Source organism: Calypte anna, chromosome 28 (assembly GCF_003957555.1).
Source record: "Calypte anna isolate BGI_N300 chromosome 28, bCalAnn1_v1.p, whole genome shotgun sequence".
Lineage (NCBI taxonomy): Eukaryota > Metazoa > Chordata > Aves > Apodiformes > Trochilidae > Calypte > Calypte anna.
The window spans coordinates 2,770,895-2,796,475 of NC_044273.1; the positions used below are offsets into that span (position 1 = coordinate 2,770,895).

Genomic DNA, 25,581 nt, shown 5'->3' on the forward strand with positions numbered 1-25,581 from the left:
CCTGGTGTTGCACTGTCTTTGCCTGCAGGTGGCAGAGTGTTCAGGAGAGGACCCCGGTAGCAAGCTTTGCACTACGGACAAACCTAATCATTAGCTGGGACAAAGTCCTCTCCCTTGTGCAGTAGGAAGTGGCTCTGTAATTGACCCAAGACCATCATGGAAAGATTCTAATGCTTTGAGTTTTGTTTTCTTCCACAGATCTCCTTCAGTCCAGGGAGCAGTGGAGAAAGGAAAGGTGCAGACAGCCCCACAAAGGAAGCTCCCAGCAGGTACCTTTCCGAGGCAGAAATTAGACAAAAAAGACATTGTGTTGCTGGTGTTAATTACCAAACCTACATAGTTAAGATATTGTGCTGGTCCTTTGTTAAGGCAGGATTGGCCTCTGGTAGCCTTGGAACATTGTGTAGATGTGGATCCTCCTGGCATGGGCCCTTTGGCTTTGAGGGCCCAAATATCTCTCTTTCCATGCTGGCTGCTGCTTGCTGGAATGGCTCCCGGGGATGTTCTCTCTTTTCTTACAAAGATCCATTGTCACTGACTGCTCAAACTCTGCCCTGCAGGACAAAGGGACTGGCAGCATTTCAGTCTCCCCTCTGGCCCCTGACCTATCCCCACTTCTCTGCTCCCAAGACTTCCCACCCCTACGGCACTGCTTGGATGTAAGATCCCCCCTCTGCCTCACCTCCTCCCCTAGGACAGTGCTAGGAAGGACTGTCACATAAATACCCAGGAAAGAGAAGTGTGGGGGGGTTTATTTGGAGGTGAAGGCTGAATGCTCTCTACTATTATTACCAGCATTTGCCCTTTCTGACCACGGGAGCCCTCCCCCAGCCTCCCTGTTCACCGGGGTGCTGAAGGCAGCCATGCTCTGCTTTGTTTGCCTGCCCAGTCCCATTCTCCCCTTTTCCTCCCTCCTCTCCCTCTGTGACAAGGGAGTGGAGCTGGGAAGAGCACCGTGGAGCAGGAGAGCTGACAATCAGGGCTGGGAGACAACGCTGCCTTGCACAATACCTCCCCAATTAGCCATTCATTTCTGCTCCCTCTGAAATGGGGAGCACAGGCCCTTGTGCTGGGAGATAAAACAAGAATGGCTTCAATAGCAGTGATTTAAATTAGGTCAGGCTGGCTTTTGTGTGGCAGGGACCACACAATAGCAGTCACACGACTGTGGAGGGGAGCAGCATAAAGGAAAAGAGGCCAAGCAAGTGGCACAGATGCTGGGAGATGGTGGGTGCTGGGAGATGAGGGGTGGACATAAGGGAGTGATAGCAGAGGGGCAGACACTCCAACCAGCCCCTGAGGCTCATACAGGAAAGAGGGGAAGTGGTCAGCAGGGGACAGGGAGGTCAAACCCTGTCTCTGCAGAACCAGAGCTATCAGGTAGTTCTGCCATACCAAGGGGTGGGAAAGCACAGCTCCGTGGGCTTGGGAACTGGTCTTTAAACAGCACTGATTATGAGGTGACAGTGATGTCAATCCCTAACACCCTCCCTGTTGATCATACAGGGGCAGAGACCCTCTGTAGAAGGGATCTCACCTCTTGTGCCTCAGGTCCAGAGATCCTGCTCTTTCTCTTGGCAGAACAAAAAATAACCTGTGAAGGGAGGACTGTTTCTCTGGGGCACCCAGCAAGTCAGAGGAGTATTGGTGCTACAAAGGTCCAGTGACCTGGGCTGGTCAGGGTTTGCAATTTCTTTCCCTTCAAAAGTCCACAGCCAGCCTGAGCACCTCCTGTGCTCAGTTCCCACTGAAATCCCACACTCAGTTCTTTATTGATTGCTGGGCTTGGGTCAAGATCAGCAGCTCCTTCAAAATGCTCTTTAAATACAGGTTCTCAAAGACACCCTGACTGCCTGACTCCCTTCCAGAGGTCCTGTAGACAGTTGCCTAGGACCATGTAAGCACTGGGGAGCAGTCCCCTTTCACCCCAGGATCATCAGTATGAGTTCTGCTGTTAGGACAGCAGTTGTGCAGATGTGGATCTGGTGCCAGGAGGACAAGAGCAGCACGCTTTGGTTAGCAGTAAGTGTGCTCAGAGCTGTTGGTAAGAGCCTGATCTTTCCAGGCAAGCTGTTGTCATGGTTTAAATGAGTTTATCCAGATAAATCCATATGCAAAGGAAGGTCAAGTAAGTTTAAAAACAAGAGTTCACCCAGGTAAGTCTCCCAGGCAGAAATGTCTCCCCCCAGATGGTGTTTTGTGACTCAGGTTTGACTTCTATAGGTGGCAGTTTGCTATGGTTGGGTAAAGAACTAGTGATGGGAGAAAAGATGGGTGTGGAAAAGCTGAAGACATAATCACCCCTTTACTGGGGTGTTCTTCAGCCTTTTTGAATCAAAGGACAACACGATATCCTTTGGCAATGGCAAGAAAAAAATTGTAAGCAAAGACAACACTTTAAGCAAAATGTTGATTGTATTCCAGTCATTTTCTCTCTAGAACTACAAGTGTTGTAATTTCAACTACTGAGAGTAAGAAAGTGGGTGAGCCAAAGAACTGAGTGTGCCAGCCAGCACCAAGAGGAGAAAACTGGGTTAAACTGTGAATTCCCAGTGATTCTTCACTTGTTTGTTTGTCTGTGAAGGACTTCTTTAGAGACCCCAGAAAATTTTGAGTCAATTCTGAGGGCCATCTTCTGACTCCCAATGGCCTCTGCAGTTTATGGGGTGGTTTGAACATTCTGCTTCCTCCACAGACAGCAGAATATCCAGTGGCCAGGAGCTGATATTGGAAAGAGATGTACTAAAAATAAGTTGTCCTTTTGTAATAGTAATTAAGCACTGAAATAGTGCCTCTTGTTAATCAGGGGTCCTGACGGCACCAAGCCAAAGCCAGGCATGTTGCTGAAAGGTACCTTTGCCTTCAGCCAGATGGTCAAAGCTTTGATGCATGAAGCACTGAGTGAAATCATCTACCCAGTTTATGTGGGAAGCATGTCTGGAGCAACCATGATAGCCCTAATTTCTCTCCAAACACAAATACATTCCTCCTAGTTTTCCCTGCTTTACTGCTACACTACTTGGCATGGTTTCCCTCGCAGTGCCAATCAGCACTGCACTTTGCTCAGTACCCTCAAAATTCATGCAATTAAACACAACTGGAAAACCCACCACAACAAAGTCCCACTTTGCTTTGTTGTTTGTTTGGGTTTTTTTCTTTCCATTTTGTGCTACTTTCTAAAGGTCCAGTCAAGACTGGAGGTGCCCAGATGCCTAAAGCTCTGTAAGTGTGGTGGCACAAAAGTCTCTGCTACTCAATTTGTCCTGCTGCCTCTGGTGCCTCTCCCTGCACATGCTGCCATGCAGAGACAGAAGAGGCAAGACTCCAGCCCTTACAGAAAACAACGTACAGATGTGATCCCTGTGGATTCCAAACAAGAAGACATAACAATTATATATAATCATGTTAACAGCACACACATCCATATACACAAATAAATCAGAACTATGCAATTAGGTATATATAACTAGAGATCATTATTCTCAAGTAAGTGGCATGATCTGGGATGTTCCTGAGCTGAGATTTTATAAATCCCAGAGTAACCAAGATGGACTTTATAACCTGAAATGCTCATTTGAGTCCTTCAGGTCTCCCATAAGCCCCAAACCACCAGAGAAACAAATATGTTTTGCAGAAGACTGGTTAATTCCTTGTATATTTATTTGCCTGTTTGAGGTATTTTTTAATTATTATTATTATTATTACTATTTGTTTTGTTTATTTCTTTTTCTTTTATCAGCTCCAGCTGAGACATGAGAGGGTGGGAGGAGGGTTTTGTTCCTCTGGAGATAACAGGAGGCTTTGTCTGTGCAGCCATGGTGACAAGATCCAGGGTGCTTTCTGGCTTCCAAGCAATTTGCTCCCCACCCCTGGCTCCCAAGTAAAAGTGGGGCAGAGAGAGAGGAGCTGTTGTTTCTCAAGTGCTTCATCTGTTGCTGCTAATTAAGCAAAGAGCTCTAGTGCCTTCCCACCTCCCGAGCCTGAGGAGGATCTAGTTGGGGTGAAAGGAGAGTCAAGAGGCAGTGCTGCTGCTGCTCTGCACCCTGCTCTCACTAGAAGGCTCTTCTCTTTCATCCTTGCTCTGCCACAGCCTTGCTGGGTGACCTGTGCCCATCCCTGTGCCTCAGATTCCCTGGCTGCAGGGGGGAAGAAATGAGAGAGACCAAGCCCAGCACGAAGCCAGATGGAAACCACCACCCTGCTGCTCAAGGTGTTATTATCAGTTTAATGCAATATGTTCCCAGCTTCTCAGCCATGCTGACTATCAGCAGATTGCTCTTTCCTCCTCCAGCCTTCCCTGGATGTCACCCCCTTCTCTCCCTCTCTCTCTCTGGGATCCCAGCCTTCTCCCTGAGCTCTGACAGCGTTTCTGCCACCTCCCCACTGTGCCTCTTTTTAACCCCTTCCACTGTCATCAGATGGTGCTGGAGGAGCCAGGTGAACTGTTAAGAGCTCAGGCACCAGGCAAGTGGCCTTTCCCTTTAGGACAAGGGAAGAGGGATGGGTGGAGGACAGGGTTAATGGCAGCTCTGAGGGTTGCAGGAGAACCTGCATGGCCTCTGACAGCTCTGCAACAGGTACCAGAGCTTTGCACACATGTGGGAAGGACTGTGGTGAGGAAAAGAGGGTGGAGGTGTGAAGAGAGAAAAAGAAAATTGCTGTTGGGAATAGGGAAGCTGCAGGACTCAGGCCCTGGAACTGAGGTCCAGTCTCTGGCTCAGCCCTGCAATACACCCAGACACCAAGGACTGAAGTGACAACCAAGGTCCTGGCTGCTCTCCTGGGCCTCGGTGCCCGTTGAACTCAGTTGGATATCTTCAGCCCAAGATCTCCCAGGAAGAAGTCCAGGGCCTCACTCTGGAACAGATGGTCTCCCTCTTGGGCCCCATCTGCCAGGCAACACTGGAGCAGTTGGGTCTCTGCAGTGCTGAGCAGAATCTTGTTTATTTTGCCCCTCATGTCAGCCAGGTGATATGTAGGGTAACCAAACCCTGCTGCTACAGCCCTGGATTTCCAGGAGTGGTCAGGAACTCAGAGGTGTAAGAGCATTGACTGAACACCAGACAGAACACCTCCAGCTCCCTCAGCCCTTCCTCACAGGAATTCTGCTGGATCCCTTCACAGCCTCCTTGCTCTTCTCTGGACCTGCTCCAGGACCTCAATCTCCTTCCTGAGCTGAGGGGCCCAGAACTGGACACAGGACTCAAGCTGTGGCCTCACCAGAGCTGAGCACAGGGGCAGAATCCCTTCCCTGGACCTGCTGGCCAGACTGTTCCCTTGCTCACTTTCAAAGGGGAGTCTGACTGGGGTTGGAGAGATGAACCAGGACTTAAAGCTACTCCTTCTGTCCCTGCTCAGGGCAGAAACAATCCCCACCCACCAGGGCTATGAAGAAGTCTCTCCAGACACTATTAAGTACACACAAAACCAGCAATGGAGACCAGCTCCCCTTCAGCAGCACCAGCCAAGATTGCTGCAGCAAGGCTGAGAAAAGAACTTTAATTTATTCTTTTCTAGGTTCTGATACCAGAGGCCAGCTTCAAGGACTGCAGAGGATATCACTCAGCCGTGCACTAGTGCATGTTTTCCAGAAACCTTGGCCCCAGAAGGCAGGCTGCTGAGGTCCTGCTCTCTTAGGTTGCCCAGTTAGGGAGTCAGTGCTCTAATGGTGCTTGGCAAGCAGAGGGCACGGAGCAGCATTTTATCCCCTCCCCTGAGGGTTCCCATTTGTAGAAGCTCCAGCACAGGATGCTGCCTGTGTCAGCTCCACAGTAATCAGCTCAGAGGCAGAAAGTGGAAACTTTCTGGTTTCAGCCACTTAGTTTCATTAGAAGCAGCAAAAGAGAAAACAGGCCTCAGGTGTGGTGGTGAAAGGCAGGGACATGAGTGGGGTGGGGGAGAGGGGATGGAGAGACTCTTTCCCTGCCCTGCATCTCTTCTGGAAGAATTTTGTCTGGAGCAAGAGAAGACTTTTCTTTTTACAAACCCTGTGCACTAGAAAGCATACCCCCTTCCCAGTGCTGTGTGCCAGGACTTCATTGTCCCTGTCACTGCAAAGAATTTTTTCTGATGTCTGTCCTAAGTCTTCTTTGTTCCACACAAACACGACACCATTCAGAGGTAGAACATTAAGGGCTGGACTCTCTACCTCAATAAGGTATTGATTTCAGTGAAACTGAGCTCAATGGAGGGGAGGCTGCCCAGCCTTGCTCCATCCCCCTTGTGCCCTCCTTTTGTGCTCCACAAATGCCTCTGTAGGTGCCTCTCAGCTTTGGACTCTTTGTGAACCACCCTGCACAGACACATTGAAGCAGTCGGGGTGCAGGATCAGGCCTGAACTCACCTTTCCTTTGGGCTGTAAGGATTTTATCAGCTGTGGTCTCCTGGGGCAGTTTGATCTGTTGGGCTGTGGGCTCTCCTGAGCAAGACCTCAGGAATTCTTCCACTAGTAGTACCCTTCCCTTTCCTCTGTGGGGAGCAGCATTTCTGCCCTTCTTTTCAGCTGGGAAGAGGATCTCTGGCTAGGAGGGAAGCACAGGTTTTAGCAAGATGCTGTAATTCATAAACCAGCATTTCCCCCTGCCTCTGCAACAACTTTCCATAAGATTGCAAAGGAAAGCTGAAAGTCTGATCAGGGCTATGATGTAACAGAGCTGTGACTGAGCTGGAAGTTGCTGAAATAGAAAGCAGGCCTTAGAATGGGGTTGTTAAATACTGCAGTAGCTCCTGGATTCTGCTCCTGATTCCAGCAGTGACCCTGGCCAGATCCTCTTGCCTTTGTATTTCTCTTTTTCTGTAGGGAAAGCAGGGATCTGCAGCCAGGGAGCAGCAGCTATTTTGATAAAGGCAGGAAAAAGCAAGCAAGAGATCCCAGAGGAACAGATCCCAAATTCCTGAAGTCCCAGTCAGGAAAAAGTGCTGCTTCTACTTTCTGGTCCATGCCTAATTTGTGAACACAGATGTTCTGTTATTCCCACATGGATGGGCAGTTGTTTTTATGGGAGTTGCCCATCACAAGGGTTTGCTTGTTTGCTTTGGTGACTCCAGCAGAAATTACCCTGCTTGGAAACACCCAAACCATTCTCCAGTGAGCTCTGCCCTGAGATGAAGAAGGGCTTGGACAGGCAGCCTGGTCACCAGGAGCTGGAGCAGCTTGGCTGCACAGCACGGTGCCAGCAGGGACTTGGGAGTGCAAGCATGGGCCCTCAGCAGGGCTCTTCCCTTTGATGAAGCAGATGTGACTGCTTTTTAAATGCCACAACCCCTGTGTGTTTGTGGAGAAGCAAAAAGGCTCCCAGATTTGTGGCTCAAGGCTGGGATGAGGGACCTTTCATTTTCTCCCAGGGTTTTTGAGGAAGATCTTGTTATACCTGCTTGGAATGAATTTTGCCAATCCCTGCTCTGATCCCCATTCTGGAATTCCAGGGATGCCTTCCATTTGCTTTCTTCTGGAGCTCGTGGTGTCCTGGGACAGAGCTGCATCAACAGTCTGGACCTGGTGCTGGTGAAGGCTACAACAGGCCTGGCTTGGAGCCTCCAGGTATCAAATCCTCCAAGTCTCCCTGCCACAGCTGCTGGCTCTGTCCATGCCCATCCCTGTCCCCCAAGCCCTCGGGCCCCCTCTGTGCCCCATTAGCAGAAAGTGGTGTTCTGTTTGGGGCTACCTTGGAGCTGCTGGCACAACAAAGCTGTTTTGTTTTTGGCTGAGCGCTCAGCATCTGAGATTTCATGTGGTTGCCCCCCCCCCCCTTTTTTTTTCTTCTTTTTTTTTCTTTTTTTTTCTTTTTTTTCAAGAATGAAAACAGTGGATTAATGAGCTGCTTGTGGCTAATGTGCAGGGTTTCTCAGAACTGGTGCTATTAGAGCCCAGCGTCATGTAGGAGGTAAATGGCAGCACATGGTGAATAAAGCAGTGATATAATAGGTTTAAGTAGTCCATTTCCCTTTGGAGTGTTACTGATAACATGCCCAAATGCATACAAGACCATTACCTTAATGAATAAGACCAGTCTCTGGCAGAGCACACACTGCAGCTCCTCACAAGGGTTTTATTTTTCATCATTTTCATCCAAAAAAAGGTTTGAGTTGGAGTGGGGTGCAGGGAGGGTAGGACTGAGGCAGGGAGGAAAGAAGAGCAGAGGAGGAGAAATACAGATGAGAGCAGAAGAGAACTGAAGAAGGGAGATGAAGAAATGCAGAGCCATGGATGTTGTGCTTTGGGTTAATGGATCCCCAGTAAAAGGAACTCAAAGATAGACAGAGAACACCCACTGGACATTTAATCTGAGGTACTGGAAGTGACACATCTTTCTTTGGACATCACTGTCCACTGCCAGAAGTGAAGTACCACAACACTTCAATGTTGTGCTCACTAATTCCCTGTTTTGAGATATTCACTGATCAAACATTGCCATTTGCCTCCCATAGTCCCAGTCAGTTCAGAATAAATGTAATTATTTTTGGGAGGGGTGGAATTCTGCTCACATCAGTGGAGTTTCTCAGGACTTAACTTCTCTTATCAGCACTGCTAAATCCTTGTGCTCTCTAAGTGCCAGCCTAATTCTGCATAAGTTAAGCATCTCTCAGCTTGCTGGAGATCCTCCACACTGACACTCCTGCATTTGAGAGCAGAATTTGCCTCTACACCTTTACTCAAGTTACTTTTCTCCTGGTATGGACATTGCCTGAAAAAAAAAACCTCTTTGTAGCACAATAGGCACATTTTCTGAATTTTCTTTTAACCAGTGTGGTGGGATGGGAATTGGGCTGTCTTGTTGCACACAGTAATATGTACTCCTGTGCCAACTAAAGCCTTGTTTTCATCACCTTCTTCTGGAATCTCTCTGTAGAGGGGCACTGGGTTCAAATCCAGTGTCAAATGATCCTAAATTAACTGTTTAGAATTCACCAAATGAGGTGAGTTCCACACAGATGTAATTCTGCTAGGGTCTGGTGGAATCAGCATATAATGTGTAGCAGAATAAATGAGGTAAGAATCCCTAAGGATCAAGGTTTCTAAATTACTGATTATTTTTTCCCTCTGATAATTGGTTATTCATTGTACATTTAGGATTATAAACGTGGTCTGACCAATCCACAGCAGAGTTTTCCTTATCCCACTGTGGTGGCCCTGGTAGTAAGGAGAGAAAAATGCTTAGGACAGTGGACAAGGGTATATAAAAAATAAGGCTTCTCCTACTTGTAGTTCTGTAGCTCCCAGCAATCTGTGAGGACTGCCTGGACACTGCATGCAGACTATTAAGTTTAATGGCCACTGATAGAGCAAACTTCCATGAACTTGTCTAAAACCTTTCAAACCTATTTATACTTTCAGTCAACACAATCTTCTGTGGCAAATGAGCTCCAAAATTTAATTATGTGCTGTGTGAAAAAGCAGCTCTTTTTTGTTTGTTTTAAACTTGCCTGCTAATTTCACTGGGGCACCAACTTCTCAGCATCTGAAATATCTGAGGAACACAGAATCACAGATTTTATGGAAAGGTCACGTGGTTTTGATTTACAAGTGCTAAACCCTGAAAAGGAAACGTAGGTCCTATTTTTAATGCTTATGAAAATACTGCCTCTGGTGTTTGTTTGCTCTTCATCTTGTTTTTATTTTTTTTTTCCCTTTAACCTCTGCTTACAAGCTGCTCTAGTCCCTGACAGATCCAGTTCTCAAGCTTCTTGTTTACTCAGTCAGCCTGGGCTTTATTTTCACAATATTCTCCTTTTAACTGCTTCAGCAGCTGAGAGTCTGTTTCTGGAGACACGAACACAAATGGAACCAAGGACAGGAGAGTTTCTCTGGCTGACCTCTTCCTCCTCATTATATCTGTGATGGTCTCAATGTCACAAGTTCAAGTGCAGGCACATGGGGTTTAATACAACGTGGAGATGAAGGCAGGGAGACAGACTGCCACACTCTCCCTCGAGGCATGAACACATTCTGCTCAACTGTGCCTTTTGCAGACACCTCATTAGAAGTGGGTTCATTACACATCAAGATGCCCTTGCACTTTTGCAGGCTCTGTGTGCTCACACACAGATTTTGACACGATCGTGTCTGATTCCTTCCTTCTGCTCATCCACAGACCTGGGCTCTAACAAGCAGTCATTCATTCTGCCCTCCCTGGAGTGGCATCTTCCTGGCTGTGTTGTTCACTGTTTTGAATATTCCTCCTCTTGCTTAAGCTGTGTCCAAAGAGCATCTCTTCTCAGTCTGGTACCTCTCCTTTATCAAATGCTCATATCAACAGCTTTGGGGTGGTGTTCAACAGAGTTAAGAGGCACAGGAACCAGACCCTTCCAATCTCTCTTCCCATCGTGTAAATCCAGTTTGCTACATGAAGCCATTCATCCTCTATCTTCTGACAGGCTCCAGTCTGGAAGATGAGATAAAAGATAGCAGATAAGCATCTCCTAAAGGGAGCTTGAGCTGGAGAGGATGCATTGCCTTCTGGGGAAAAGGAGACAGATTTTGGAAGGGAAAGGGTGTGAGGAAACTGGGAGTGTTTGAGACTTGTTTCCTTGAGTGTTTCTGTCCTTCAGCAATGGGAACTGTTGTGTCCTTGGGCATAAATCCCCTTCGCTCTACAAAAAACAGTAACTAGATCCTGCTGCTAAGGATCAGGTGTATGTGGGATTTGAACAGAAGGTCTCCTGGCACAGCTCTAACAACCTCTTGAGCATCCTTGAGGCTAATGCTCGTCCCATGGCTAGCAGAGCTGGAGCAGGCTTGGGAAGTGAGTGTCAGAGCATACCGTGCAGCTCCACACCCTGCACCCTAGGGAAAAGGAGGGAAGGGAAGCCAGGCTGTTGTCAGACTGCCTGGTGGATTTGGGAGGCTGGTGTTACAGCCCAGTGCTACTTGCCAAGTCAGCTGCATTTGCTTGTTCAGGGACTTGATTTTTACTGCCAAGAACTGCTGGCCCATGGAGCTGTGCACAGCACATGTTGGGCTCGTGAGGTGCTGCAGAGAGAGGGAAGGGGAGGAAGGATGAGGGGGGGCAGTCCCTCTCAGAGGTGCTGGTGGACACTGAATGGACCTTTACACAGAAAGAGATCACAGAATCACAGAATCATCCGGGTTGGAAAGGACCCCTGAGATCATCAAATCCAACCCTTAATCTACTACCACCTGGTTCCCAGCCCATGACACTGAGTGCCACATCCAGTCTCTTCTTAAAAACCTCCAGGGACGAAGAATCCACCCCCTCCCTGGGCAGCCCATTCCAAAGTCTGATCACCCTCTCTGTAAAGAATTTCTTCCCAATATCCAACCTAACCCTCCCCTGGCAGAGCTTAAGCCCATGGCCTCTTGTCCTGCTGATATCTGCCTGGGAGCAGAGACCAACCCCCCCCTGGCTCCAACCTCCTTTCAGGGAGTTGTAGAGAGTGATGAGGTCTCCCCTGAACCTCCTCTTCTCCAGCCTCAACACCCCCAGCTCCCTCAGCCTCTCCTCATAGGATCTGTGCTCGAGTCCCTTCACCAGCCCAGTTGCCTCCTTTGGACCTGCTCCAGCACCTCAGTCTCCTTCCTGAGCTGAGGGGCCCAGAACTGGACACAGGACTCAAGCTGTGGCCTCACCAGAGCTGAGTACAGAATCCCTTCCCTGGACCTGCTGGCCACGCTGTTCCTGAGCCAGCCCAGGATGCCATTGGCCTTCTTGGCCACCCGGGCACACTGCTGGCTCCTGTTCAGCTTCCTGCCAACCTAAACTCCCCGGTCCCTTTCTGCCCAGCTGCTCAGTCCATGAGCTCAGATCCTGAGCTGTGCATCACTGCCTGCATGCTTGGGGAAAGGGGGGTGTGAAGATTGTGGGGAGGGTGGAACAGAAGTGTGAGTGTGTGTGCACATGTGTAAGGTGCCTCCAGCTGTGTGCAAACAAGCAGGGACATCCACAAAGCAGGGTGGGAGCCTCTAGAAGTCTGTGCACGGAGGGAGATGCCTGGAAGTGGGCACAGAGAGGGTGCATGTGTGTGAGGATGTGAGGGGAGGTGTTGAGGCTGGAGAAGAGGAGGCTCAGGGGAGACCTCATCACTCTCTACAACTCCCTGAAAGGAGGTTGGAGCCAGGGGGGGGTCGGGCTCTGCTTCCAGGCAGATATCAGCAGGACAAGAGGCCATGGGCTTAAGCTCTGCCAGGGGAGGGTTAGGTTGGATATTGGGAAGAAATTCTTTACAGAGAGGGTGATCAGACATTGGAATGGGCTGCCCAGGGAGGGGGTGGATTCTCCATCTCTGGAGGGTTTTAAGACGAGACTGGATGTGGCACTCAGTGCCATAGGCTGGGAACCAGGGTGGTAGTGGATTAAGGGTTGGATTTGGTGATCTCAGGGGTCCTTTCCAACACGGATGATTCTGTGGCTCTGTGAGGAGTGGCTGCGTGCGTGGGAGCGTCAGAGCCGTGTGTGGGCAGCACTCTGTGTGTGTGTGTGTGAGGAGAGGGGCTCGGGGGGAGGGCGAGGAGATTGGGCTAGGTGGGAGCTGGGTGCCAGTCCACATAGGCAGGCTGGATCTGTGCATGCAATGGTGGAAAACTTTCCGGGGGATTCTGTCCATAAAAGGTCTTTGTAAAATGAAAGGGATTTTTGAAACACACGTCAGGAAAGGGGTCTCAGACGTCTGCTAGAGCTCCTCCTTGAAAAGAGGAGACTCCACGGGGGCTGGGAGTGTGTCTCTGCTAGCACGTAGCATCTTTGTGATGCTGTTGTTTGTTTGTGATGCATCTTTGGTGTGCTGGGGAGTAGGTGGGATTGTGCCTGAACGCTGGGTGCGTGGGCTGGGGCAGGGGAGCAGCAGCTCCAGCTGCCCGTGCAGAGGATGGTGTGTAGGAGGGGATGAGCAGAGACAGCCCCATGGTGTGGGGACTGGAGCACATGCTGCAGGGCTGTGCTCAGAGGGCTTTGTCTGAGCCACTCTGCTCTACAGCATCACTAAATCCAGTGCAGACTCTGTTCTGGGGGGTTCTCCATCCACCTTTGCTCCCGTCTTCCGCCCGGCTGGGCATCAGGCCCTCTGAACTGCAGCTCTCCTGCACTTGTTGAGGAGCAGAGGCAGAAGAAGGAGCTGTTCCCTTGGAAACCTCTGGATGCCCAGCAACAAGTCTCTGGCAGCTGCCATGTGACCAGGTGCATTAATCAGACATGTTGTATGAATCAGGTCATTTGGGGCCAAAGTCCAGCTCGCTCCCCCTTCGCTTTGGTGCTAATTACTGAGCTGGAAGGGCTGCTCTGGGTAGGGGGTGGAAAACAACTTGAAATAATTAAATAAAAGTGACCTTTCCTGTTGCAGCTTTTAAGTTCATCCCAGACTTTCTTCATGAGAAATATCTGTCAGATTCCCTCCCCCCCTGCTTCTGCTGAATCAAATCTAGAATGTAAATGAGCAAGGCAGTGGAGTCTCCCAAGGTGGAAAAGCCAGAGAGAACAAACCTGACACAGACACTGTGAGTTTCCAGGGCTCTCCTCACAATAAGCTCTATGTTTCAAATGCACCTTTTGAATGAGTAGCTCGGGCTTGAGACAGTTTTGGGTTTGACTCAGGTACACCTCATGTTCACAACTCTTTGAAAAGCAAAGAAGTCTCAGCTGAAATTGCTGTGCAAAATTCTGGGTTAGATAGCACAGAGAAGACTCGAGTACAAATTCTTGCCCCATACCTTTAAAAGAGGCTACAGCTCTCAGCAAAACAGTGCCTGGACACTTGTTGCTGCAAATTGGCTGTTCTCATAGGTATGCAGCTGGAGGGTTTATTCTTCATCATTCCTAGTGGCCAGTTCCCTTAAACCCAGTGAGGTCTTTATCCATTTGATTCAAGAGCAGAGGACTCAAAGGCAAAAGCTGGAGGAAAATCAAAGATGAAGTAGTGGATTCTCCGTCCCTGGAGCTATTTAAAAAGAGCCTGGATGTGGCACTCAGTGCCATGGTCTAGCAACCGCAACAGTGGTAAAAGGGTTGGACTCGATGATCTCTGAGGTCCCTTCCAACCCAGCCAATTCTATGATTCTATGGTTTTGTAGCTGCAGCTCTGGGCCAGGGAATAGCAGCAGTGACATTACAACTGAACTGAGAGCAAATTGGGAGAGTCCTGGTGAGCAAAGGAGGTGAAGGGGAAGTTAAGGATGAAAAGATCCAGCTGGGGCAAGCACTGACCTCAGTCCCTTATTCTGGGTGTCCTTTCTAGTAGGATCTTCTGAGGGAAATAGGTACCAAAGTCTCACTGTCCTTGTGGTGTATGTCCTGGAGGGACTTGGGCACCCCTCAGCAGTTTCCCTGAGAGGCAGATTAGAGGTCCAGTTCCCATCTTTTTCACATTTCCCCCCAATTCCTGCTTTGCCTCCATAAAGCCAGAACAAAAGCTTCCAGATTTGGCTCCTGGATGACAACCTCTCTCTCACAAACACACATCCAAGGCTGTAACATCTTCTTTCACCTCTCCATCAGTCTACATTCTTCATGACTAATGCACAGCAAGGTCATTGGGTACTGCTCAGTCTCCATCTCCTCCTTCAAGAGATCATTTGAGCCTCTCAGGGTATTCACTGATTCACTGAGCAGGTACATCCTGCTCAAAACCATCTTTTGATCTTGGGCAACAACAAGAACACCACAGTGGCTGCTGAGATTCTTGGTAAACAAACCAATGGATTTGGACCATCATCCACAATGGTACTGAAAACCAGGGGGGGAAAAAAGAGTTGGGAAAAACACTCCTGGCTTTATTCTAATCATGTTGTAAATTGAATAGCATCCAAAGACACTTGAAAATGGGCTCTCTTCCTGTTGTCTGCTTGTAGATCCAGATCTGCAGAGCCCAGCTCTTGTAGGACCATTTTAGCAGGCAGTAGATCTGAATGTGGATCTCCAGTGCTACCTAGGCCAAGCCCTGTAACTTTGGACCATTTTTATTTCTATGTGGCAATCAATTGTTATCTTTTCCTTTGGTATCATATGATAAATATATCCTGTGCAGAGGACAGACCTCTGCCTCAGCCCTCTGACCACTGAGGACAATCTAGGGGAATCCTGAAGAATTAATGCCTACAACCTGGGTATTTGCAATCTGAGAGTAGCAACACAAATCCTGACCAGCTGACCTCCCTGGATCACAGTCAGAAACATTTGCAGTTTCCTGGGTGGAAGGGTTAGGAAAGAAATTTGTTTTCACTAGTGAGATTTTTATTTGGCCACACTGGAGGAAACAGCTGTCTGACCTCCTGGCTCTAGAATCATAAGAGAACCAAATGGATTCTAGCTCCTCCAGTCTGGTTTGCACTTCAGCTCAGTAGCTCTGGGAAGAAATGGAGAGCTGGGTTTTTGTGTAAGCTCCAAAAACACAATGATAAAGATGGAGAATTTAGGGTGAGACTTGGCTTGGCCATTAGGCTGGGAAACCAGAAGGTGTGAGTGACCCAGGCTGAGGGACACTGTGGTGACCATGGTCAGATGGAGAGAAGAGGCTGCTGAGGGGTTGATCCTTAACCTCCCTCCAGACAGCAAAACATGCAGGTTCTTGCTCAGGGGGAAACAGGGGCAGAACCCCTCTGGTGCACCATGTGTCCCCCTCACAGGGATGGCTCCATCACCCCCTCCTCCCCACTGCTGCTCTTTCAAGGGCTTCAGGAGTCCTTCCCCCATGGCCAGACCTGTTGCTATCCACCACCCCTGCTCAGGACCGCCTTGACGCCAGGAGGAGACTCTTACACTGAAGCTCCGGCAGCTCGCCATGATGTAATCCGTACAATTTCTCCATTGCCAGCCAGAAGCCGTCTCCCGTTGGCCAAAACCAAGAGTCCCCGCCCGGGCGCTCCTCCCGCCGCCCCCCCGATGGCCGATAAAAGCCCCGAGGCAGAGGCAGGGCAGCTTTCCCAACCCCTCTGCTCGCAAAGGTGACCCAGGGACAGGTGAGCGCGGACGAGGTGCGGGGAGCAGCCTCGGAGGAGGGCGGAGAGGGGTTGGCTGCGCCGGGGTGGTGGCGGCTGCGGTTCCCCGGGGGAGGACACCTGTGGAGCCGGGTCCGCCTCCACGGGGATGGGCAGGGGGTCCCCGGCCGGGGGTTGGGGGCGGCAGCGTCCGCGGTGCTCAGGGGAAGGGTCCGGTTCGGTCCGGTCCGGCCCTGGGGCGGGGGAAGGGGAGCGAGGGGGGGGGCCTGAGCTGTTGCCGGGAATCAGCACCACGGACAGGGCCCGAGCCGGCCCGGGGCTGCGGGGGTGCTGGGGAGCGGAACCGGGGGCCGGTACCGGGCAGTGGGAACACGGGGCCGGTACCAGGCAGTGGGAAGAGGGGGCCGGTACCGAGCAGTGGGAAGAGGCACCGGGCACGCGAACCGGTAGCGGGTACCGGCAGTGGCCACGGGATCTGACAGCGGGCACTGGGAACCGGCACCGAGTACCGGAACCGAGTACCGGGCACTCGGTACCGGGTACCACGCATCGGGCACGGGAAACAGTACGGCACACGGGAACTGACACCAAGCACCGGGCACAGTGTACTGGGCACTGGCACCGGGTACCGGCAGCTGTCCCGGCAGGTCTCTGCCCAGTCCCCCTCCCAGAACCTGAGAGGCGGCACCGGAGTGCCCAGCAGGGACGGACCGGGCCGGGGTGAGTCCGGTCCCGGAGGGGACAGCAGCCCGTGAGGGAAAGGGAAGGCAGAGCCCCGGTCAGCCCAGGCGGTGGCTGCTCCACCGCATGGAGAAGGGGCCGGGAAAGTTGGGATGTGGCTGGGAAAGGGAGATGGGAAGAAATTTGGGTGCAGTGTCCCCAACAGCCCCAGAAGAGACTCGGGGCTGGGCTGGAACAACGTGAGGGGCCAGGAGCGAGTGGATGGGTCTGCAGGTGATCTCCACCACCCATCCACTGCAACACAAAGCTTTGTGCTGAAAACCTCCAAATTCTTCCTTTGAAAACGTGTCTGACTGGTGTGTGAACTTGCTCTTCACATTTTCCAGTTTCTAGGAGAAAGAGGATATTTCCCCAAGGTGCTGTTGGCAGCAAATTCTTTAATTAATAGTTCTTTAAAAATATTTTTCCTCAGTAGTTTATTCTCTCTGAGTACTCAAGATTTGTCTTGCTTTAGGGGCACATTTAGGGTCCATGGGCAGACTGTTCTATTGAAGAGCTCTCTAGCTCTATCATAGTGGATTTTTTCACAAAATGCTTACACACACATAACCCATAAAAAATTGAATGGGATCAAATTAAACAAAGTTTTCCTTTCCTAAATTTGACAGAATTAAAATGACAAAGTATTTAACTCTGCTTCAACTCATAAATTTAATTTGAACAATGCTGTAAAAAAGCATTTTTAGTCCCTGTTAAGGTTATTAAACCACAGATGTAATTTTTTAAAAATGCATAAAATGGTAAAAGTACAGTGGTTGAGTGCTTTGGAAACAAAGCATTTCAAATCACTATTCTCAGCTGAGGTGATTGGCTGCATTGGTTTTTTCTCCATTTTTGGAAGCTGAGACTACTCACTATATGAATCCCTGTTCATGGAAAATACTCCCCCAGCTCTGTTAAACAGATATTTAAATACTTCGTTAGCCAGAGGCTCCACAAGCCAACATAACCCAAGGCTCAACTGTCCCCATCTCCTGTCTCTACACCTGTATTTTTCTGCAAGAATGTTAGTTTCTGAGAGGAAAAGGAAGCAAAGCTTGTCTCCATTTTAAGGAAATTCCTACTTGCTGTTCTGGAATTAACTATTTGGGGGAAAAAAGAAAAACACTTGGAAAGAAAGTTGCTATTTCCTTAAGGCCTTCAATGTACAGCCAGCCCTCAGGGATATATATACCTTCCATACACTGAACAAACCAAAGGTGGAAACACTTGCCTGGGGACTTTGATTGGAGACACTTCCTCCTGTTACCTCTCTGACTGTGTTCTGTCAGCTCTGTGTCTGCACAGTGACTCAGGTTGTGCCCTTTCTTCAGTGCAACAAAATGCTGAGGTTCTCTTGTGCACCTTGTGGCTCTTCCAACAGCACTATAAGGTTTTGGTTGGGTTTTTTTTTTTTTTCCCTTTGAAGTTCAGCTGTAAAATAAGGGCAAGAAATCATGTTCTTGATCTCCTGCCCCAACACAGGTATGCAAAAGAACTTGAGGAGACACCAGAAAATGATATTGCCCTAAATACCTGTTTCTGCCTTTAAAGGTTTATCTCCACAGTTTGGGAAATTGCCTAATCTGATTTCGTATGCAATGCAAAAAATATTAGGGCTGATGATATAATATCCTCCAAGCTAACTACATTTTGTGTTGTGCAGTGTGTATTGCTCCACTGAAGTCACATTTGAATTTCTTTAGGGCAATTTTTTTCACCTTTTTTTTTACTGGCAATTTTCCATAGATCTCAAAACAAAAGCACCTCATAGAAGGATGCAATCCTGTCTCTTTTCTGAGAAACCCTTACAGAGAGGGCTCTGAAGAACAGGGGAATCAGGGTAAGATCTGAACTTAATTCAATTTCATTCCTGACCCTTAAAAGTATTTAGCAAAATGCATAAAGTGGAAATCAATCTGGCAGGAGGTCAGTGCATTGCCTGATAGAAGGAAACACTGGAAGTTTTGCTAGACAGAAACACTGTATAGATTTTCATTATTTAATTTTATGAAAGGCAAGATCCTCCTTCCCCTTTCCTCCTCCCATCAGAGAGACAATGTGTTCCAGTCCCTGGGCTCTGTGTGCCTTGCACAAATATTTGTCTGTGCATTGCCAGCCACTCCAGTCATCAACTGCTTTTCCACTGCAATCATGGCATCTGGTAGGGCTCCAGGCTGTGAGGAGCTGGGAAACTGGGAGGTGCTTGGGAATCTCAGCAGGAACAAGAGAGGGGATTGCAGACACAAGATCTGCAACAGCTTTTGGAGAAACACATCGAGGTTCTTCTCTCTTTGGCAGAGATTTATTCTGCCTCAGACACCTGAACTTGGTGTGTGGATCCAGGAGCTGACACCTGCTCCAGGCACAATTAATTGTACATTGGGTTTCATCTGAACACCTGTGTTCACCTGCACTGCCTTTGTGTCTGTCCCTGTGTCTGTCTGTGTGTCTGTCTGTCTGTCCATGTGTCTGTCTGTGTGTCTGTCCATGTGTCTGTCTGTCTGTCCCTGTGTCTGTCTGTGTGTCCATGTGTCTGTCCATGTGTCTGTCTGTCTGTCTGTCCCTGTGTCTGTCCATGACTGCACTGCCACAGGAGCCTGGTCCCACCTAACCCCATCATCTCCACTGGAGAGGAAGGGTCTGGCTCTGCCAGAGGTTTGAGCATACTCTTCAATTTAAGCACCTGCATCCACCCCCAGTTCTGCAAACACTTCAGTAGGATTTAGGTATGCAACAGAAGGACAGGATTAGATCTTACAGAACAGCTCCAAGCAAAAAATTTGGATTTTCAGCTCACTGAAATCAAGGCTGGTTATGTACATTATGATAATTCAGAGCAACCCATTACTAGGAAAGAAAAAGAAATAAACTCCCCATGGAAGTACCCTAAGGTCCTGATAAAGACCCAAAGGACAGAGGAGATGAAAAGCAGGTGAGGAAAATTGATGCAGAGGTTCTGGATAGGCAGGTGGCCCCCCAAAAGCTGCTTGTGTGGCTGCAAAGTACATCCTTGTTTAACCCCTCTTTAACACTGAGTGAGTTTAGAACAAATGCTTAAAACATTTGTTTAGAACAAATGTTCTAAACTACAAATACTGGTGGGATTTGTAAAGCAAGCCAGCATACACCACCTCACCTGAGCATAAGTAGGAAGAGGGTTCCAAATTCATTGGTAGATTCTATTAAAATAATCAGCCTTTAGATGCTGACATAGGTTTGTCAATCAGATCCTAAGTAAAATAGATGCTGGGATTTGAATGTAGTAACATTACTTAGAGATGATATAATAAGAAATATAGCTAAGGAACAGTTAATACAATATTCAATACTGATATCTGAGTTTGAGCTGCCCAGGATATCTGGAGTTTTCAGCACTCATTGAGATTAAAAGGAATTATCCTCCAAGCAGCTTTGGAAACCCCAGCCATAGCTCACTGCTAACAAACCCAAGCTGAGCCTGAATTTTCCTGACTCCAGGATGCCCAGAAAGCACCCAAGCCCTTTTTAGAAGTACCTCACTCTTGTAGTTATAGGATTGCCCCTACAAAAGGGAAAAAAACCCTCTCTGCCTCAGTTTTCTTTCACTCAGTGGAGCCTTAAGCCCACTCCTGGCTCCCTGCTCCTTCCCCTGCTTGCATGCACAGGGCCATTCACCTGCTGCAGCCATTCCACACACACACCCTGACTCCAGGAGCTCTTTCCAGAGACCAGATGGCTCCCTGGAGTTTCAGTTGGGAGATCTGGCCCCTTCCTGATGGGTAATGAGTGGGGAGTTTTGAGCTGTCCTTTCTTTACAACCAGAGCACTCAGCCCTGTGTGGAGCAGTGCAGCTCAGGGGCAAGACCAAGGTTCTGCCTTCAGCAGCCTCTGAGCTGGAAGGGGAGGCTCTAACAAGCAGGGATTTCTCAGATGGGTTGCTGGATGCTGAGGGAAGGAGCTGGGTGGGGTTTATTTTCACCTTTCCTTGTTTGCTTTTCAAGTGGCTGCCTGCAGCCATGCAGAATCTTGTGCTGCTCAGCTACATCCCCACAGGGAGCAGCCTGAGACCCTCAGCTCTTTGGGGCACAGCCCTTTCACTCCCTGTTTGTCCAGCATTTAACACAGTCTGTGACTCCAGCTTTGGGGTTTTTAGGAAGTGCAAAGAACAGATATTTCATGGGACAATCTGTGGCTCTGCTCCTGCAAGAAAAACCTTGTGTGTCCTGCTCAGCACCACCTTTCAGGAGAGAGGGGAGAATTTTGCCTTTTGTTTTATTTTCATTTGGAGACTGATTCAGAAATTCTCATTCAACAAACCTACAGCAACTTACACAGTATCAGTCCTCACTTCAGGAAAATTATGTTGCAGAAACTTCAGCACTTAATTCCCAGAGGAATCAAATACAGGCCTAAAATTAAACACTTGGCTGGAACTGTGGATTAAAAGATGTTTCCATAAAGTTATGAAAATATATTCCTTTTATGCTGTGTCCCATATGGCTGTACAGTCTTCCCAAATCATGTTCAGAAAAGCATCCCCTGCTGTGATTCTCCAAAGCATTCAGAGGTTTTAGCTGCCCAGCATGTCATATTTCAATTAGTTCTGATTTTCAGGGGCCTCTAAGCACCTGCCTCTCTCAGAATTAGTCCCCTTCCAAAGTGTCTCAAACACCAATATAAAGTATGGAAAACTGCTAACTTCTTTTGAAAATCCAAAGTCATGATCAACAATCCACCTACAAGATTTCAGCCCAGATAAAAACTGCAATGGATTCAAACCCCCCAGATCAGAAGCAATATCCTTAAGATGACAACACCCCCTGCCATTAAAGTAGGGTTTCTCTTAAGAAAGAGGAAAAAATTGCACAGTTCCCAGAGAGAAGAGTTGCAAATCCTTCCACTTCAACTCACAGAATTCTTCATGTTGTGGTCTGTAATTCTGTCTAAGCAAGTATTCCATTGCTCTGTGTTGCCAGGTGAATGTACCTGGAAAAATCAATGTCACAAAGTGAAAGAAAACTGCACTTAGGATCTCCCCCTGGGTTCAGGGATCACCATCTGGAGGGCAAAGGCTCCAGAGAAGTGCCCTGTGCTTTGCAGGCTGCAGACTCAGCCCTTGCACTGAATCCAGCAGAAGCAATGGGAATTTCTCCTGAGCAAAGAGAGCAAAGAACACATCAGAGAAGCCTTCTCTGAATTCAGAAAGCACTGTCACAGTCCTGAGTGTGAAATGAGCTTTTTGGCTGCTCATCCAGGTTGTTAAGGTGTGTGAAAAGGCAGCTGCAGCTCTGAATTACCAGCTTGTCCCCAGGCACAGGGAGAGCTGAGAACAGCTTGGTTGATTTTTTTTTGCAGCCCTAATCTTAAATTTGAACTTATTCCTAAGTAATGCACCTCAGCTCCTTCCTCTGTAACAATGGATATTGTGATACCCAGTTCACAGAGGTACCAGAAAACCAAATGAAGTGATATTCATAAAGCTCTGGAGGTCCAAGTGCAAATGGAAAAGAAAGAGGTTATTATCTTCTCATGTTTGGCCAGGGGGGAAGATTATCCATCTATCTTACCAGACCTATTTATCATCTTGTTTTCTCCTAGCTTATCTCTTATCATCTTTCTAATACTCCCCAGCTAATTCAGCCAATGTTTTATTTTAGCACAGTTCTCACAACGTGCTGAGGATGCTGCGTTGGGCAACTGAGGAGTGTGCAGCTTTTACAGAGCCTGACAAGGTGCAAAACAGGTAGGTAGAACAATAGATGCCAGCTAAGGAGTTCACAGCTTTTAAAAATAAATTAACTTTCTTTTTCTAGAAGACAAGCATTATATTCTCCTGAAGCCCTGCTAGTGAGGAAATAGTTTAGAAATAACTTCTTTTCCTGAATTTTGACAGAATGGGCTCTGTTCTGTGTAACCTACACTGCTCTAAATAATGCAAATGCATTCTATTCCCTGCAACGTGTTTGATAACCCCCCCCAAAAATAATTAAATATATATATATAAATTGAAGTGGATGTAATGTATGGAAGAGGTTTCTGTGGGGGGAAGTTCTGGGATGCATCATTTTAATCATGCAGGATTCTAAGAGAAATGTGAGGTGGACTGCAGTGTGTTCAAGTATTTCTTATGATTTGGCCAGACTGCCTCAGAAAACAATGAAGTTCAAGGGCTTCCAGTCCCTTAGAGGCTTCAACAACCAAATCACAGCACGCTGGAGATTTTTCTGAACACCCAAACCCCTTGCATTTTCCTTCTGCCCTCTAATCAACGAGCACTTTCCCCCTCCTTGTTGCCAGTGATGCCTCAGGGTTAAAACTTTCTCATCCCCAGAGCTGTTTCCTGGAAGCAGAGCACTTGGTTAGGGACAGCCAGGAGGTTGGGAGAGATGATGACCTTCAGGCAGTCTCTGTGGAAGTGTCCCAGGGTTCCTCCTAATGTGGGGCTTAGGATGCTGAGCAGCATTCCATGGCTCTGTGTCTGCACATCCACCCAGAGAAAGCTCCTTGTTAAAATGCACACCAGTGGCTCCCAAACACAGCAGCTCAGTGGGGGTTCATTAGCAGCCAAATCATTCCAAGGGACATTGTTTCAGAGATGGAAAGAATTGGGTTTCTGTCAGGGATGGGTTTTTAGTTGTAGGTAGCCTGGAGGTTTCAGGAAAAGGGTTGTGCTGGAAGGCTGCTGGGATGGAGAGAGGGACGTGGTGGTGCTGCCACACTGGAGGCTTTGGCAGGGTTAGATGGAGGTTCACAGGCAGCATCCAGCAGTGGGACACCAGCTTCCATGGGGGACACATCCAAATGAATCTATATTAAAGAGGTGGCTTTAAAGTGTGTGTCTGTGTGTGTCTGTGTGTGTCTGTGTCTGTGTGTGCCTGTGTGTGTGTGTGTGTGTCTGTGTGTGTCTGTGTGTGTGTGTGTGTGTGTCTGTGTGTGTGTGTCTGTGTCTGTGTCTGTGTGTGTCTGTTTGTGTGTCTGTGTGTGTGTCTGTGTGTGTGTCTGTGTGTGTGTCTGTGTGTCTGTGTGTGTCTGTGTGTGTCTGTGTGTGTCTGTTTGTGTGTCTGTTTGTGTGTGTCTGTGTCTGTGTCTGTGTGTGTCTGTGTCTGTGTGTCTGTGTGTGTCTGTGTGTGTGTCTGTGTGTGTCTGTGTGTCTGTGTGTGTGTGTGTCTGTGTGTGTCTTTGTGTGTCTGTGTGTGTCTGTGTGTGTCTGTGTGTGTGTCTGTGTGTCTGTGTCTGTGTGTGTCTGTGTGTGTCTGTGTGTGTCTGTGTGTGTCTGTGTGTGTCTGTGTGTGTCTGTGTGTGTGTGTGTGTGTGTCTGTGTGTGTCTGTGTGTGTCTGTGTCTGTGTGTGTCTGTGTGTGTCTGTTTGTGTGTCTGTGTGTGTGTCTGTTTGTGTGTCTGTGTGTGTGTCTGTGTGTGTCTGTGTGTGTGTCTGTGTGTGTCTGTGTGTCTGTGTACTCCAGGACTCAGCAGCTGGTGTGAGAATTGCTCATCTCTGTGTCACAGCCATGGTGCTGCTAATGGAGGATCTCTGCCCATGACAGGGATGGGAGAACAAGAGCTTTGTTCTGCTCACCAGCAACTGCCCCAGACCTGCAGAGCAGTGGAGAAGGTGAAGGGCTGCTGTGATGAGGAAATCTCAGTCCCTGTTAATCAGCAGGTATTAAATAAACAAAAGAATTATCACTAATAGATCCAAATGGGTTGCTGCACAGCTTGAGTGTCAACTTGTTTACCAGGGACCATGTGCTGGAGCACAGAAGACACCTAATGGTTTAGTAATACACTGCAAGTAAACATCTAATTACCAGATCTAAGAGGGGGAAGGAATAAAAGGCAACTATGATGAAGTTACCAATCATCACTTCTTTCACAGCTCCTGTGGAGTCTTGCATGAAACATGCTGGTCACTCTCAGCTCATATGTATGTCACTGCTTCTCAGGAATAAGGCTGATGTCTGCTCATTCAAAGCTCAGCCCTGCTTTTAAAATCCACTCTCTGAAAGGGCTGTCTTTAGAAAACAAAAACAAAAAAACAAAAAATAAACCCACCCCACACACCAAAAAAATTGTACAGCAAAAAGGACAAAATTGCTCCTCAACAAAGGGGCCTATCAACAGCCTGTCAATAATGTGCCAAAGGCCAGAACCTGCCTTTCAAAGAGGCTCTGCAGCCTCGATGGGTACTTTGAGAGCAATTAAGGGACGTGAGCAACATGATGATTATCTCATGGGTGACATTTTCATTGGCTCTTTGGGAAAAGAGAGAGATGGGTTTGAGATGGCTGTGATCAATGCTCATCCTAGACCCACATAAATGGCAGGAGAACATGTGGTAGGTGGGCCTGGAAAGGAAAATAGACAAGAGAAGGAAAGGAGGGATGAAGAGATGATGAAGACAGAAGGATTTTAAAATCCTAGAAGCTAAAAGAAAGACCTCTGGTGAGAAGTAGAAGGACATGACCTGAGAAATGAGAGTGGGAACGTCAGGAGAGCTGGCAGAACATTCCCAGTCAGACTAAGTGATGTCTTTGGAGAAAAGTGCAATTATGATGACTGCTTTTCTGCCCAGCATCTTCCCTTCAGTGCCCATCCATCCTTCCTTCATCTCTCCTCTCTTCATGCTGCAGGTCCCAGGTAAAGCCTGACACCCAGAGCAGGCAGGAGCACACAGCCTTGGGTGGGAAAAAACTGCCAGAGACATCAGGACAGGTAAGAACCTCTGAGTCTCACTCTGTGGCTACTGATGCCCAAGGCATAAGAGGAGCCTGACACTCACCCAAGACACAAGCTGGCTCAGGGGGTGGGTGCAGGAGAGCTCAGTGGGTGCTGTCTGCTCCCTGGCATGGACACAGGTGAGTGCATGGGGACCTGTGCCCAGCAGAAGCCCAGATGTTTCCTGTGCCCAGCTGCTTTAGGCAAAACACTGCATGGCAAACTCATGTGCAAAATGTTTGGTTTCACTGCTTCCCCAGTTTGCTTGTTGAGGAAAACAAG

At 48.4% G+C, this 25,581-nt stretch overlaps 1 long non-coding RNA gene across 1 annotated transcript in view; it reads left to right on the plus strand.

Annotated features, from left to right (window-relative positions):
• Positions 1-15,869: 15,869 nt before the first annotated feature.
• Positions 15,870-25,581, plus strand: part of LOC115599837 — a 32,355-nt gene continuing 22,643 nt past the window's right edge. The window contains exons 1-5 of the long non-coding RNA XR_003988637.1: positions 15,870-15,904; positions 18,353-18,446; positions 22,243-22,328; positions 24,129-24,244; positions 25,215-25,296. This is a non-coding gene — a long non-coding RNA (uncharacterized LOC115599837). The remainder of the gene's footprint in view (positions 15,905-18,352; positions 18,447-22,242; positions 22,329-24,128; positions 24,245-25,214; positions 25,297-25,581) is intronic.